This window comes from Elephas maximus, chromosome 5 (genome assembly GCF_024166365.1).
Source record: "Elephas maximus indicus isolate mEleMax1 chromosome 5, mEleMax1 primary haplotype, whole genome shotgun sequence".
NCBI lineage: Eukaryota > Metazoa > Chordata > Mammalia > Proboscidea > Elephantidae > Elephas > Elephas maximus.
The window spans coordinates 135,391,336-135,409,483 of record NC_064823.1 but is presented as its reverse complement, the minus strand read 5'-3'; positions in this window follow the sequence as shown (position 1 = coordinate 135,409,483).

Below are 18,148 nucleotides of genomic sequence, written 5' to 3'. Positions count from 1 at the left end.
TCTTTTTTGGAAGTTAAGGATATTTCTACATTCTTAGTATATAAAGTGTTTCAAAAATTCAATACAAAATGCTCATGTAAATCAAGCTATAATGACAATTATGAAAATTATCTAGAAAATGCTTATAAGAAAGATGCATGGTAAATATTTAATGGCTAAAAAAAGGAGGTTCTCCTTTTTTTGTAAAGTGAATAAAATAAGTAAATCCACTTGCATTAACCAGCCCATTTCAGTCACCAATATAACCTTTCCGGCCCCTGTAGGCATATGAGTTTTTTACCAGTCTTAGAAGTTGGATGTTTGTTCAGATGGCTTTTTCTCGGAGTAGAAGGAAAAGGGAAGAAATTTTACTTTTTCACAATAATGCTCCTTCTTATTCCTCAAGATTTCCTTTTGATCACTCTAGGAATATATATTCTGCCTCCAGACAGAAGCCGCCCATTTGGTCTCATGTATCTGATCTAAGAAGCATACTCTTCACGAGTATTATTTTATGCTTTGTAGTCCAGTCTAATCTTTGTCTGAAGAGAGGTCTTTGGGAACGGTTTAAGTTCTGGGTTAACAGAGTTTCTGGGGGCCATGGCTTCGGGGGTTCCTCCAGTCTCAGTCAGACCATTAAGTCTGGTATTTTTACATGAATTTGAGCTCTGATTCATACATTTCTCCCTCTCTGCCAGGGACTCTCTGTTGTGTTTCCTGTCAGGACTGTCATTGGTGGTAGCCAGGCACCATCTAGTTCTTCCAGTCTCAAGCCATTGAAATCTCTGGTTTATGTGGCCCTTTTTTCTCTTGGGCTAATATTTTCCTTCTGTTTTTTGTGTTCTTCATTCTCCTTTGTTCCGAGTGAGCTGGGTCAATTAACGCATCTTAGATAGGTCCTCGAAAGCTTTTAAGACCCAGACACCACTCACCAAAGTGGGAAGCAGAACATTTTCTTAGTAAACTTTCTTATGCCAATTGACCTAGGTGTCCCTTGAAGCCATGGTCACCAGACCCCAGCCACATCTAATCTGTCCTTCAAAGTGTTTGGTTGTCTTCATGAAGCTTCTTAGCTTTTGGTTTAATCCAGTTGTTCTGACTTCCCCTGTATTGTGTGCTGTCCTTCCCTTCACCTAAGGTGATTCTTGTTTACTATCTAGTTAGTGAATCTAGTTATTGAGTTCCTGTCCCTCATCACCATCAAAGAATGTTTTCTTCTGTATTTAAACGTTTTCTTGAATTCTCATAATAGCGGTCTCATACAATATTTGTCCTTTTGCAACTGGTTAATTTGACTTAGCATGATATCCCCCAGATTCATCCATACCGTGAGATGTTTTGTGGATTTGTCATTGTTCCTTATCGTTGCATAGTGTTGCCATAATTTATTTATCCATTCGTCTGTCGATGGGCACCTAGGTTGTTTCCATCTTTTTGCTATTGTGAACAGAGCTTCGATGAACATGAGTGTGCATATATCTATTCTTGTGATGTCTCTTATTTCTCTAGGATATATTCCAAGGAGTGGGATTGCAGGTACTTCTATTTCTAGCTTTTAAAGGAAGTGCCAAATCGATTTCCAAAGTAGTTGTACCATTTTATATTCCCACCTGCAGTGTGTAAGTGTTCCAGTCTCTCCACAACCTCTCCAACATTTATTATTTTGTTCTTCCTTACCAATTTGGATGCCTTTTATTTATTTTTCTTGCCTTATAGCTTTGGCTGGGACCTCCAGCACAATGTTGAATAAGAATGGTGATAAAGGACATCCTTGCTGGTTCTCGTTCTCAAGGGGAATGCCTTGAGACTCTCTCAGTTTAGGATGACGTTGGCTTTGTATAAGTGTGGTTTATTATGGAGAGGAGTTTTCCTTCTATTCCTATTTTGCTGAGAGTTTTTTATCATGAATGTGTATTGTACTTTGTCAAAACCCTTTTCTGCGGCAATTGATAAGATCATGTGGTTTTTGTCTTTTGTTTTATTTATGTGATGGATTACATTGATTGATTTTCTAATATTGAACCATGCCTGCATACCTTGTATGAATCCCACTTGGTCATGATAAATTATTTTTTTGATATGTTGTTGAATTTTATTGGCTAGAATTTTGTTGAGGATATTTGTGTCTATGTTCATGAGGGATACCGGTCTGTAATTTTCTTTTTTTGTGATACCCTTACTTGGTTTTGGTCTCAGGGTTATGCTGGCTTCATAGAATGAGTTTGGGTGTATTCTATCCTTTTCTATGCTCTGAAATAGTAGTAGTGGTGTTAATTCTTCCCTGAAAGTTTGTAGAATTCTGTAGTGAAGCTGTCAGGGCCAGGGTTTTTTGTTGTTGTTGTTGGGAGTGTTTTTATTACCTCTTCAATCTCTTCTTTTGTTACACATTTATTTAGTTTTCCTACCTCGGTTTGTGTTAGTTTAGGCAGGTAGTGTGTTTCTAGAAATTTGCCCTTTTCCTCTAGGTTTTCAAATTTTGGGGAGTACAATTTTTCATCTTATTCTGATACGATTCTTTTAATTTCAGTTGGGTCTGCTGTTATGTCATCCATCTTAATTCTTATTCCTGTTATTTGCTTCCTGTCCTGTTTTTCTTTTGTCAGTTTGGCCAATGGTTTATTGATTTTGTTGATCTTTTCAAAGAACTTTTTTTTTTTTTTCCCAAAGAACCAGCTTTTGGTCTTGTTAATTCTTTCAATTGTGTTTCTATACTCAGTTTCATTTATTTCTGCTCTAATTTTTTATTATTTCCTTTCATCTGATGCCCAATGACTTCTTTTGCTGCTCTCTATTTGTTCCTGTTGTAGGGTTCATGTTTTGATTTTCACCCTTTCTTCTTTTTTGGATGTGTGCATTTATTGGAAAAATTGATCTTTGAGCACTGCTTTTGCTGTATCCCAAAGGTTCTGGTAGGATGTATTTTCATTCTCTTTTGATTCTATGATTTTTTTTATTCTGTCCTTAATTTCTTCTGTAACCCAATAGTTTTTGAGCAAGGTGTTGTTCATTTTCCATGTATTTGATTTTTTTTTTTTATTGCTTTTTCTGTTATTGATTTCTACTTTTATGACTTTATGGTCAGAAAAGATGCTTTGTAATATTTCAATGTTTTAGATTCTGTTAAGGTTTGCTTTGTGGCCTAATATGTGGTCTATTCTGGAGAATGTTCCATGTGCATTGGAAAAGAAAGTATACTTGACTGCTGTTGGGTGGAATGTTCTGTATATGTCTATGAGATAAATTTGGTTGATTGTGTCATTTAGATCTTCTATGTCTTTACCAAGGTTCTTTCTAGATGTTCTGTCCTTTCCCAAAAGTGGCGTGTTGAAGTCTCCTAATATTATTGTGGAACCATCTCTCTTTTCAATGCTATTAGAGTTTGTTTTATGTATTTTGGAGCTCTGTTTTTGGGTGTGTAAATATTTATTATGGTTATGTCCTCCTGATGTATTGACCCCTTTATAAAGTGTCCTACCTTATCCTTTGTGGTAAATTTTGCTTTAAAGTCTATTTTGTTGGAGATTAATATTGCCACTCCTGCTCTTTTTTGATAGTTGTTTGCTTGATATATATATTTTTTCTATCCTTTGAGTTTTAGGTTTTTGCATCTTTGAGTCTAAGGTGTATCTCTTGTAAGCAGCATATAGACAGATAGTGTTATTTTTTATCCAATTTGCCACTCTTTGTCTTTTATTCGTGCATTTAGTTCATTTACAGTCAGCATAATTGTTGATGACCCAAAAAACATACCCGTTGCTGTCAAGTCGATTCTGACTCATAGCAACCCTGTGGGATAGAGTAGAACAGGCCCATAGGGTTTCCAAGGAGAGCTGGGTGGATTCGAACTGCTGACCTTTTGGTTAGCAGCTGATCTCTTAACCACTGCACCACCAGAGTTTCCAATCGTTGATGGGTATGAATTTAGTGCTGTCATTTTGATGTCTTTTTCTTCGATGTTATTGACAATTTCTTTGTTCCACTTAATTTTCTGTGCTCAATCATTTTTCCTTATATATTTTCTTTTCATTTTTTTCATTGTTGTTGATTTTGTATTTGCTGCATCTTTGTTTTTCTTCTTTTTTTATTTTGATGTGTAGATTTGTTAGCTTCCTTTGTGGTTACCTTAAAATTTACCTCAATTTTTCTAAGTTTAAATCAATCTCTTATTTCTTGATAGCGCCTTAATTTCTTCTCCATATGAAAGTTCTATGACGATGCTATTTAGTCCCTCTTTTTTGTTTTAATGTTGATATATTTTATTTATTGATTCTCCATTTCCCTATTTTCAGTGTTTTAGCTTTGACTTATTTTTGTGACTTCCCTATCTTGCTTGATATCTGCTTGTTTTGTCCTGTGTTCTAATCTTGAGTTTTATCTGATATTATTGATTCTCTAGCCAGAGGGCTCCCTTCAGTATTTCTTGTAATTTTGGTTTGGCTTTTACAAATTCCTTTAACTTCTGTTTATCAGGAAATGCCTGAATTTCCCCTTCATATTTGAGAGATGTGTTTTTTCCTTCAAGGCTTTATGTGTCATCCCATTACCTTCTTGTCTGCATGATTTCTGCAGAGCAATCAGAGCTTAGTCTTATTGACTCTTCTTTTAAGTGACTTTTTTTATCCCTAGTCATTCTTAAAGTTCTCTCTTTATCTTTCATTTTGGCAAGTTTGATTATAATATGTCTTGGTGACTTTCTTTTGGGAAGTTCAGTGAGCTTCTCGGATAGATACATTCTCATCTTTCATGGTATCAGGGATGTTTTCTGTCAGCAAACCTTCAACAATTCTCTCTGTATTTTCTGTTATCTCTTCCTGTTCTGATATTCCAATCACTTTTGGTTTTTCCTCTTTATAGTGTCCCACATAATTCTTAGGGTTTCTTCATTTTTTAAAATTCTTTTATCTGAGTTTTCCTCAAATAAATTGGTGTCAAGTACTTTATCTTCAATCTTACTAATTGACGTCCATTACCTCAATTCTGCTCCTATGACTTTCTTTTGAGCTGTCTAATTATGAAGTTTTATTTTTAATCTTTTGCATTTCTATTTGCTGTCTCTCTATGAATTCTAAAAAAAAAAAAAAAAAAAAAAAAAATAGAGCCTGTTAAATTTGTCATTCTGCTCTTGTATATAAAAAAAAGATGTCCTGAATTCCTCTATTGCTTTGTCTGTGTGTTCCTTGGCTTGATCTAAGTTTTGCCTAATTTCCTTCCTGATCTCTTGAAGAGCTCTGTATATTAATCTTTTCATTTTTTGGTAAATGTATCTTTTAATTTAAACATTCTATTACATTGCAAGAAAGAACCATGGAAAGTATTTAAATTCAATACTTTTGGAAATCAATCCTTTTTTATTGTACTTTTTTATTGTACTTTATATGAAGGCTTACAGAGCAAACTAGCTTCTCATTAAACAGTTAGTACATATATTGTTTTACGACATTGGTTAACAACTCCATGACATGTCGACACTCTCCGTTCTCAACCTTGGGTTCCCTATTACCAGCTTTCCTGTCCCCTTCTGCATTCTAGTCCTTGTCCCTGGGCTGGTGTGCCTCCTTAGTGTCATTTTGTTTTGTGGGCCTGTCTAATCTTTGGCTAAATGATGAACCTCCAGAGTGACTTCATTACTGAGCTAAAAGGGCTTTCAGGGGCCATACTCTCAGAGTTTCTCCTATTTCTGTGAGGCCAGTAACTCTGGGCTTTTTTTCATAGTTAGAATTTTGTTCTACATTTTTCTCCAGCTCTGTCTGGGACCCTCTATTGTGATCCCTGTCAGAGCAGTCAGTGGTGGTAGCTGAGCACGATCTAGTTGTACTGGACTCTCTTTGGTGGAGGCCGTGGTAACTGCAGTCCATTAGTCCTTTGGACTAACCCTTCCCATATGTCTTTAGTTTTCTTCATTCTCTCTTGCTTCCAAAGGGGTGAGACCAATGGAATATGTTAGATGGCCACTCACAGTCTTTTAAGTTCCCAGACACTACTCATCAAAGTAGAATGCAGAACATTTTCTTTATAAACTATATTATACCAATTGAGCTAGATGTTCCCTGGTACCATAGTCCCCACAGCCCTCAGCCCAGTAATTTGGTCCCTCAGGGAGTTTGGATGTGTCTACGGAGCTTTCATGACCTCACCTCGTACAAGTTGTGCTGGCTTCCCCAGCATTGTGTACTGTCTTACCCTCCACCAAAGTTAACACCTATCTATTGTCTATTAAGTGTTTTTCCATCCCTGTCTGTCCCCTCCCTTGTAACCATAAAATATTATTTCTTTTTGTGTGTAAACCTTTTCATGATTTTTTATAGTAGTGGTCTCATACAATATTTGTCCTTTTGTGGTTGACTTATTTCACTCAGCATAATGCCCTCCAGATTCATCCATGTTGTGAGATATTTCACAGATTTGTCATTGTTCTTTATCACTGCATAGGACTTCATTGTGTGTATGTGCCACACTTTGTCCATTTACCTGTTGATGGGCATCTAGGTTGTTTCCATCTTTTTTGCTATTGCGAACAACGCTGGGATGAACATGGATGTGCCTATGTCTATTTGTGTGACAGCGCTTTTTTCTCTGGGATAGATTCCTAGGAGTGGGACTGCTAGATCATAAGGTATTTCTATTTCTAGCTTTCTAAGGAAGTGCCATATCATTTTCCAAAATGTGTACGATTTTGCATCCCCATCAGCAGTTCATAAGAGTTCCGATATCCCCGTAGCCTCTCCAACATTTGTTATTTTCTGTTTTTTTGATTTCTGCCAGTAATGCCGGGGTGATTTTGGTTTTAATTTGCATCTCTCTAATGGCTAGTAATGACGAACATTTCCTCATCATGTGTCTGTTAGCCACTTGGATGTTCTGGTTCATTTTTTTGTAGATGGTTATCCAGTTTTGTCAGTACCATTTGCTAAAAAAACTGTCTTTTGCCCATTTGATAGACTTTGGACCCTTCTAGGTGGATGGATTTACACCTGAGTTCTCATTTCTGTTCCACTGGTCAGTGTATCTGTCATTGTACCAGTACCAGGCTGTTCTGACTACCATAGCTGTATAGTAGGTTCTGAGGTCAGTTAGTGCAAGTCTTTCTACTTTATTTTTCTTCTTCTTCAAGAAGAAATCCTCTCATATACTAATCTTTTGAATTCTACCTCTGGTAATTCTAAGGCCTTCTCTTCCTCTGGGAAGTTTCCTGGTTCTTTGTTTTGGTCAATTCCTGGAGCCATCACGGTTTGCCTCGTTATGTGATTTGGTATTGATGGTTGTCTCTGAGCCATAAATGAATTATTATATTTATTTATTGTATGCTCGTGTAGTGTGTCCTAGTTTCTTTTTTGTTTTGATATGACCAAATAGGCTGGGAGTGTGAGCTACTTTGATTTTTTGCATTGTTGAAAAAGCTTTCATATCCTGTTGTCAGGTGGTTAGAACTGCTACTAGGTTTGTAAGCCCAGGAGTCCATTACTTTTCTTGTGTGGATTCAGCTCAGGTGTCCAGGTCATCAGTCACCAAGTATGTGGTGCAGGCTCTCACCTACAGTCCTAGATGGGCAGGGCTTTGTAGGGGTTATTAGAGCAGGCACAGCTGTCTGGCTGCAGTAGGGGGTTATGTGCTGAGCAAGGTAGGAGGCTGACGGCTGTCCCTGGGTGCCTAGGTGGAAGGTGTGTCCCTGTTCCATATAGATCGTGTAGGTGGATGGGTTTTGCAGCCAGACTTTGGGCACCCAATACTGTTGACTGTAAGGACTGGGAGGCACCACTTATTCTCGGATCCCTGTTGTGTGTGGCTGGATAGAATGAGTGAAGCTGCCAGTCCTCAGGCCCCTGATGTGGGTAGCTGAGGACCCTGCTTAGTGGGCAGGGTGGTGTCAAATGTCACAAATCTCTCACTCCCCCTTAGCTGTTGCAGTTGAAAATAGGCTTCAAGTTTACACCCTGTTATACTATGCTAATGAGGGCCTACGCTGTTGAATGGGCCCACACAGGTCTAGGCAGGGGTGAAAGGTATTCAAAGTCCATGGGCCCTTTGTTCCTGTACCTAGGCAAAGGGGCAATGCCTGCCCTGAGTTCCTGGCTAAGGGGGCGTGGTGATTTTTTAAAGCCACAAGACCAGTTTGGGCAAGGCGAGTCCTGAGCTCCCAGCTTAGGGGAGCTGGCAGCTTCTTTTCTTTTGTTTCCCTGCTTGTTCACTTGTTCCCTCCCCAAGCTGGAGACTGGCTTGGGCACATTGAGTCCCACCTCCAGCCCAAGGGGCATGACAACTGTTGAACAGTGCCAGACTGGCACTGGAACACAATCGGGAGGGATTAGGGGGGTGAAAGAGTAGCACCTTTCCCTTACAGAAGTCTCGAGGGGAAAGTGTTATTTTGACCCTGTGCAGCAGTTTAGACACTTGCACTTAACTTTCATAGATTCAGCACCACTTCTCCCCAGCTCCGGAGGCCTATACAGACTCTCTGCCACTAAGTCTCTCCTGAAGAGGTAAAACACGTCCCGAGCACTAGTGCTTGCCTCAGCCCACTGCACCAAATGATCCAGCCTGCAGTGTGCCATCTAGGTCAGGTCTGGCACTTCTTTGCTGCTCCTGAATTGTCTCTCCTTCTCTCTGCTGCTCAGTCCAACTCCTTAACTTTGTCTTTGAAGTTCAGGGCTCCTATATTTTCATATATAATTGATTCACTTGTTTTTTTTAGTTTTTTGTTTTTGTTGTAAGAGGGACTACAAGAAGCATCTGTCCATTCTGCCATCTTGGCACCCCCTCCTAGGAATATATTTGGATGGGCCAAGTGGTTGTTGGTAGTTTCAACCCTCCTGGAAGTGCCACAGAAGAAAGACCCAGTGATCTGCTTCTGTAAAGATTACAGCCAAGAAAACCCTATGGAGTGGTTTTACTTTGTAACACATGAAGTCACCATGAGTTGGAATCAACTTGACGGCAGCAGGGTTTTTTTTTTTTTTTTTTAGTTTTGTTTTTTTAGTCTTAAATCATCCTATTTATTCTTTTGATTCTTCACTGTCAGTGACATCCATTTACAACCATAGGCGGCATGCTTCCATATCAGACTGTAGTTCTTTTATTTTTCCTCAGAAAAACTTCGGAAATTACATTTCCAGTTCGTTCAAAGTGTGTGGCTTAAAGCCACCTACTGGTGTCTCATACAGAGGATGAATCTCTGAGCATTGAAAGGGAAGCCACCTCCTCTCTCTCAACCAGAAAACCAGGGGCATGTTTAAACATTACATGCTACGTGCTAATTTGAAAGACAGTTTCAGCTTATCTTTTATCTGTATACTGTGATTAAAAAAAAAAAAAAAAAGTAAAGGGAGGCTCTAAATTGCTTGCTGACCCTTCTAAGCAAGTTTACTTCACCACTGAAATAACCATTCTCCACAGAAAGCTGCAGATTGGGCTCCCGTGGAGTCACCGTTTCACTCCCTCGGAGAAGACAGCATGTTAGGTTGAATCATCTGAAGTAAATAAACTAGGATTATTTTCTCAGTGACAGCTTTATTGTCATTATGCAATGCATTCTTAGATGCTGATGAACTTGATAAAATAAACAGGGACAGTTTCTCTGACTAAAGAAAAAAAGTAAGTCCTGAAAAAGGCAATTTTACCTTTTGTTTCAGACATCTTTTCAGGAGCTATCTCATTTGCCACAGAAGAGAATTTCACTGAAGAGCTTGGTTTAAACTTACCTTTAACTTTCTAAAATGCAGACTTATTGTTAGAAAACAAAGAAAGGATGTAGACATCGTACTTCATTAGCTAGACTTCATTTACCCCCATAATGTCAGCTAGTCATTTTGAAAATTATTTTAGTATGCTTATGCAACCTTAAAAATGATTTCAGATGCCTTAAAATTTTCATGCTTTGCTTTAGTTTCTGTACATAAATTATTTAAATTGTCATAAACTGGGCTCCTTTGAAGTACACATGGCAAATGAGGGACTGCCTCACTAAAGGAGAAAAACATTTTTTGGCAAAATTTCCCTGGAAATTGAAATAGCTTCTGAGCAGAGCAGGATCACGATTAATAATTTGTGATTGTTATTTGCTGCACTGTTCCAATCTTGGCTGTCCACATTGTATAATAAAGAAAAGTTTCTATTCAAGGTATTTAGGATCCAGTACATATATTTCGGAGCTCTGGTGGCACGGGAGAGCCCTGGCAGCACAGTGGTTAAGTTACAAAGTCCTAGCTTCTGTTTAGCATGGTGGGTTCACTGGTGCTTATTACATTATTAAAAACAACTAATTAAAAATAAATAAATAAATGTGTGTGTGTGAGAGAGATGTATGCATTGATCAATGAGTGGAGTATATCAAACAATAAAGGAAAAAAAGAAAAGAAAATACATGTGTTGTTAGTTGTATCAAATGGATCCCAACTCAGGGCGATCCAACATATGTCACTGTAGAACTGTTTCAAAGGTTTTCAAGATGGTGACCTTTTGGAAGCTGGTTAAGTTACAGCTGTTAACCAAAAGGTTGGCAGTTCGAGTGCACTAGCTGCTCTTCTGGAACCCTATGGGGCAGTTCTACTCTGTCCTATAGGGTTGCTATGAGTAAGAATCGACTCGACAGCAATGGGTTTGGTTTGGTTTGGTTGCTGGCACAGTGGTTAAGAGCTTGGCTGCTAACCAAAATGTCAGTAGTTCAAATCTACAAATGGCTAAGCTCTAGACTGCTAGCTGAATCCACTCAGAGGAACCTCAGAAGACAGGACTGATGATATGCTTCCAAAAGGTGACCATCTTGAAAACCTTTGAAACAGTTCTACTGTGACACATGTTGGATCACCCTGAGTTGGGATCCATTTGATGCAACTAACAACACATGTATTTTCTTTTCTTTTTTTCCTTTATTGTTTGATATACTCCACTCATTGATCAACGCATGCATCTCTCTCACACACACACATTTATTTATTTTTAATTAGCTGTTTTTAATAATGTAATAAGCACCAGTGAACCCACCATGCTAAACAAAAGCTAGGACCTTGAACATGAAGGAATAAAACTGTCATTCACCCCTTTCCTTCCATCTTCCTGCTGCCCCCCCTCATTCTGATTCTTATGTTCATTCCTTTGCTACCCTTTGTATTGAACCTGTATTTGTTCCCAAAAAAGTCATGTCTGTTTTAATTATTTTTAGCTTTTAAAATAGGGTATAATGTTTCACGTAATCGTTTAAGACTTAGGCTGTCACTTAATATTACATGATTCAGTACAATTAAGATTCATTTAGTTTGTTGCATGACACCGGAGTTGATTAATTTTCACTGCAGTGTAACATTCTATCCTGTGAATACAGAACATTTTGTTTATTCTCCAGTTGATGGTCTGTTGGGTTATTTCCAAGTTTTTGCTATTGTGGATAATACTGTTGTGAATATTCTTGAATACATCTTGTATTATACACGTGCAAGGAATTCTCTTGTGCATACAATAGGAGTTGAATTGCTGAGTCCTGAGATATCTGAGAGACTATACAGTCTGTTTTGTAAAGTAATTGTGTTTATTTTTATGTTGTTGTTGTTAGGTGCCAAGGAGTCACTTCCAACTCATAGTGACCCTGTGTACAGCAGAACAAAACACTGCCTGGTCCTGCCCCATTCTCATAATCATTGTTATGCTTGAACCCATTGTTGCAGCCACTGTGTCAATCCATCTTGTTGAAGGGTTTCCTCTTTTTTGCTGACCCTCTACTTTACCAAATGTGACATCCTTCTCCAGGGAGTGATCCCTCCTGATAACATGTCCGAGGTATATGAGATGAAGTTTCGCCGTTCTCGCTTCTAAGGAGCAACCTGGCTGTACTTCTTCCAAGACAAACTTGTTCGGTCTTTTGGCAATCCATGGTGTATTCAACGTTCTTTGCCAACACGATAATTTAAAGGCGTCAATTCTTCTTCGGTCTCCCTTATTCGTTGCCCAGCTTTTGCCGCATGCAAGGCGATTAAAAACACCATGGCTTGGTCTTTAAAGTGACCTCTTTGCTTTGTAACAGTTTAAAGAGCTTATTTACATACCTACCAGCAATGTATTAGAGATCTTGTGGATCCCTGGTAATACTTGAAATGTTTGGACGTTTTAGTTTTGTGAATCAAAGGATTACACAATGGTACGTCATTATAGTCTTAATTTCCATAACTCTGGTATAATGTACATCTCTTCATATGTTTATTGGTCATCTATGTTTCCTATTCTGTGAAGGGTTCCTTCATTTTTTTTGACCATTTTTGTATAGTGTTATTTGTTCTTGATATTAATTTATATTGTGTTATATTTTCCTGATATTGATCCCTGTCTATTGTGTATGTTGTAAATACCCAATATATAGTGCAAATACACAATCTGTACTTGCACTTTGAGGATTTTTTTTTCTGAATAAAAACCAGTAATTTTTACGTAGCTTAGTTTATCAATTTTTAATTTTTTATAGTAAGCAATGTAAGAAATCATTTCATACTCCAATCACAAAAGATTGTAATCTATATTTTCTATGAAAAGTTTTAAAATTTTATTTTTGATAGTCAAGTTCCTACTTCAGCTGGAGGAGACATTTGCATATTGCTTTAGGTAGGGATTCCATTCCATCATTTTCCTTGTGGATAATCCCTGTTTCCCTACTGCTCTTACATAATACACCTGTCATACCAAAGATCCATCCATATAAGATTATTACATCAATCCTTGTACCACAATATCTTAATTACTATAGTTTAAGTGTTAATCCTGATATATGTTAGAATGAATCTCCCCCGCTTGCTCTTCAGAAGTGTCTTGGCTATGGTTGGCCTCTATTCGCCATACACATTTAGAATCGTCTTATAAAATTCCATTAAAAAAAATTACTGGAAATTTTTTTTCAAATTTTATTGACCTGATAGATCAATTTTTGGAGAATTAATATTTTCCTGATATTAAGTCTTTAATATCTCTTCGTAGAGTTTTATAATTTATCCTGTAGAGGTCTCGGGCATCACTTTTTGGATTTATTTTTATGTACTTGATATTTATTGTATTTTTATGCAAATAATGGGCACCTTCTATGTTTGTTTGCCCACCTTGCCTCCCGCAGCCGCAGGTATTTTCATAAGCACTGCTATGCCTGTATTTTTGTTTACATGTAGCTATAAAAAAATTAGCATAGCACTCTTAGGAAAATACCTTGAGGAGGTAGGGCATGGTTGGCAAACAAATGTAGGAGGCACATGTTATTTGCATAAAAATACAGTATTTGATGTAGTTATAAATGGAGTCCTCTCTTTAAGGATGTTTTCTAGTTTTGTGTTGCTACAAAATAGAAATGCATCTGGCTTTTGTAAATTAATCTTATATCCATCTGTCTTGCTAAATGCTGACATTACTTCTAATAATTTTTCTGTAGATGTTTCTGGCTTTTATATGTGAAGATAATATCTCCAAATAATCACACTCTTATGTCATCGTTTCTAATTTTTATGACTTTAATTTTGTTTGTTTGTTTAATTGTACTAAGACATTCAACACACCGGTGATTTGAATCGTGATAAATATGCTTCCTTGTCCTGCTGTTTATTTTAAAGCTAAGACTTCTAACACTTCTACCTTGAAAATAATAAAAGGATTTTTTTAAAATAGATTCTTTTTCTTTTCTAAATCAGATTAAGAATGTTCCTTTATATTCCTAGTTTACCAGAGCTTATTACCATTAATGGACTTTGAATTTTATAAAATTTCTGCTTCTATTGAGATGATTATATCATTTTCTTTTTTAGTCTGTTATTGGAGTAAATTACACTAATGGATTTTCTAATACAAATTTTTCTTGCATACCTACAATAAACTCATTTTGGCCATAGTGTATTGTTTTAAATTCACTATTGGCTTTAATTTTCTACTTCTTTAAAGTTATTTTGCGTCTATACTTATGAGTCAAGTAGGTGCATAATATTTTTGTGTAGTCTTGATATCAGCATTATGTTGGAACTATAGTTTGAATTGAGGACTAATTCTCTCTCTCTTTCTTTTACTGTCTAGGAGGATAGATATAGAAATTTGTTGAAAGTTGGTAGAACTTGCCTTTAAAACCATCAAGGCCTGGTATGATGTTTATGGGAACATTTTTAAAACACTACTTCAGTTTCATTAATAGTTACAGGACTAATCAAATTTTCAATTCCTTCTTGGTAAATTACGTTTTCTTTTCCTGAAATAGCATACTGTTGTTAATCTATTTTTTTACATTTTATTCTCTACTTTTTTCTGTGATTGGAGTCCTGGTAGTGCAGTGATTAAGCATTCAGCTGCTAACCAAAAGGTCAGTAGTTCAGATCCACTAACTGATCCTTGGAAACACATGGGGCAGCTCTACTCTGTCCTATAGGGTCACTATGAGTCAGAATCGACTTGATGGCAAGGAATTTCATTCTGGTTTGTTTGTTTGTTTATCTGTGATTATATTCTTTTCATTCATAACTTTACTACTATTCAATTCTTCTTTATAACAGAATTGCCAGATATTATTTTATTAAGGAGCCCTGGTGGAACAATGGTTAAGCACTTGGCTACAAACCAAGAGGTCGGTGGTTCAAACCCAACCAAGGGCTCTTCGGGAAAAAGACTGGTGATCTGCTTCCATTAAGATTACAGCCAGGAATACACTATGGGGCAGTTCTGCTCTGTCATATGGAATCACTGTGGGTCAGAATTGACTTGATGGAAAGCAACAACAACAATTTATTTTAATAGATTTTTATTAAAACAACTAAGTTTTATCTTTGTTGATCTTTTAAAAATCATGAATTTCTGTTCTTATATTTATTATATCATTCCTTCTACTCTCTTATTTTGGTTTATTCTATGGCTTGTTTTCTAACTGTTGAGTGTGGTCACTTAGCTTACTAATTTTGAGGGCTTTCTGTATGTCTAATATAAGTAGTAAAGGCTATAAATTTCTTCAAGCCACTGTGTTTGATGCATTCCACAGCTTTGGATATGTACTATTTGTCATTATCCTTTAAAATGTCCATCCTGATTTCTTCTTTAACTCGTGGAATGGTTAGCAGAATGTCTTTTCAAATTTCTGCTTGAAATACTTAGTCTTTGTTTCCTCTGATGATCCCTGACGGATACACACTCTAAATTTTGTTTGCTCATTTGTAAAAGTAGGATCATAATAGTATGTATACCTTTAAGTTTTGTTATGAGAATGCAATGAGTTAATGCAGATAAACCATTTAACATAGTGCCTGCAACATAATAACCTACCAAAAATATTAGCTGTGTTTATTTCCTAACCCAAGAGGATACTGTGTGGTTTAAAGTTAGGAAAATTGTGAGTCAGGGTTGTATCTTTTCACAATACTTATTCAATCTGTATATTGAGCACATAATCTGAGAAACTGGACTGTATGAAGAATGCAGCATCAGGATTGGTGGAAAACTCATTACTAACCTGTGATATGCATACGACTCAACCTTGCTTGCAGGAAGTGAAGAGGACTTGAAGCACTTACTGATGAAGAGCAAAGACTTCAGCCTTCAGTAAGGGTTACACCTCAACATAAAGCAAACAAAAATCCTCCAACTGGACCAATATGCAGCATTATGCTAAATGGAGAAAATGTTGGAGTTGTCAAGGATTTCATTTTATTGAGATCCAAAATCAACACCCATGGAAGCAGCAGTCAAGAAGCCAAGCAATGTATCTCATTGGGCAAATCTGCTGCAAAAGACCTTTTAAAAGTGTTAAAAAGAAAGATATCACTTTAACGACTAAGGTGTGCCTGATCCAAGCCATGGTGTTTTCAATCACCACATATGCATGTGAAAGCTGAATGATGAATAGGAAGACAAAAGAATTGATGCCTTTGAATTATGGTGTTGGTAAAGAATGTTGAATATACCACGGACTGCCATAAGAACAAACAAGTCTGTCTTGGAAGAAATATAACCAGAGTGCTCCTTTGAATGGAGGATGGTGAGACTTCGTCTCACATACTTTGGACATGTTATCAGGAGGGACCAGTCCTTGGGGAAGAACATCAATCTTGGTAAAGTAGAGGGTCAGTGAAAAAAGGAAGACCATCAACGAGATGGATTGACACAGTGGCTGCTACAGTGTCAAGCAGAACAACTATTATTGGGATGGCACAGAATAGGGTAGTAGTTCCTTCTGTTGTACATAGGGTTGAACCAACTTAACAGTGCCTAACAACAACAACATGTGTGTTCCACCACTGTATTTAAGTCTCATGAAAGACAAACAGCTAGTATCTTTAGTTTACCAATTTTTAAATTGAGATGAACCATGCTTTATGATTCTTTTGTTACCTGGATATGATTTATGTAACAAAATCCTGACTCTGAGACCGAGGCTGATGCTATAGTGGGATGATCCATTGCAGCACTTGAGAGAGGGTGAGTGTATTTTTAATGTGGTGGAATGTAAATAATTTGTGTCCGGGAGACAGAATGTGAAGGTTTTGAAATATGATACCGAGATATTTTGACACTCCTTCCCTTGCGATGTGATGACTAGATTCCTTTCCCATTGAATCTGAGAGGTCTTGACACTGCTTTAACAAATAGGGCATGGTGGAAGTGATACCATGTGACTTTTGGGGCTAGGTCAAATAAAATGCTTTGATGACTCTTTGTGGGCGTCTTAGAATACTCCGTCTTGGGATGCTCATGCTCTGAGTAGCCTAAGCCATATGGAGAAGTCATGTATAGTAACCCTGTTCATAGTCTCAGCTCAACCTAGTCTTTAGGTCATTTGGCCAGATGCCAGATATGTGGTAAAGAAGTTATATTGGGAGTGGATTTTTTGTTCTCAATTGTTCTAATCCCTATCCCTTGGATTCACCTTCAGCTATTTGAATCCTTCTAGCCTTTTTTTTTTGTTGTTATTATTTTATATTTTTAGCTGAAGCCATAGACATTGTGGAATGGAAACAAAGCAAATTCTCAACCCACAAGATTCATGAACATAACAAAATTCTTGTTTATTTCACTGTTTCAGAGTGGTTTGTTACAAAACAGCAGTAATTGGAACATATATATGTATATATACACACACATACATGCGTATATATGTACATATCTATTCTCAATTCCACAGTAGCTGCCAGATAGACTATAAGTAACAGGGACTTTCATAAACATAATTTATATCTCCATGAGTTTTACGCATCTAACACCACCATTAAAGACAATACTTATAGATATTGGGTAGGTTAAATTTGTATTGGAGATGTGCATCTCTATCTCTATATCTATTTACCTTGTTTTCTATTCCCTGGGACTGATGTCAAGTCTTTGCTGTGTATGCTGCTCCTAAAAGAATAGTATATATTTAAAGATGCTTGTCTCAGTTTTAGCCCTTAAGAAACGAAACAAGATGAAAATCTAGCATTCTTCCTATCTGGTAGATCTGAATATTGGACACCAAGACACCGTCTTACCAAACAGGCCTTATAAAATTTTGATCACAGGAACACAAGATCTGGTAGATCTGAATATTGGACACCAAGACACCGTCTTACCAAACAGGCCTTATAAAATTTTGATCACAGGAACACAAGATTTGGTCCATAAGAAGTCCTAATTTATGTATCTTAAAATTCTGAGATTTCTCAAGTTCAGAGTATCCTCAGTGAAAAGAATCCAGAGACTTATAGAAAATGCTTATGTCATTTTTTTTTTTTTTTATTCATGAAAGAGAAAGCACAGAATATTTACAGAAAAAGAATAGGAGGAAAAAAAAATTTCATTAGAAGTGTTTCTTTTTCTACCTCAGGCTTCATAAAAGGGAAAGAAAAAATATTGGTCTTTCTTCCACTAGAGGAAAATGCCTATACACTGTATATATGAACTGTTTAGATAATGCAGTGTACCAGATATTAAAGCTCTTTTTATATTAGCTGAGAATGTTTCAGAAGCCCCTGAAGAAGTTGAATTATTTTATGGGGTAAACCAAGGTTCTGTCTTTTTGAAGAATATATTGTACTTTTGCATGGAACACCATTAAAAATAAACTACATCAATGGTAAAGGCTAAAGTAAACTCCAGCCAGAAAAAATGGAGTGAATTTGAAATACTTTATGTCCCATGACTCCAGGTCAGCAAGATCAAAGTCTGCAAGGCCATACATTCTCTCTGGATCCCTGGACTTTTTCTC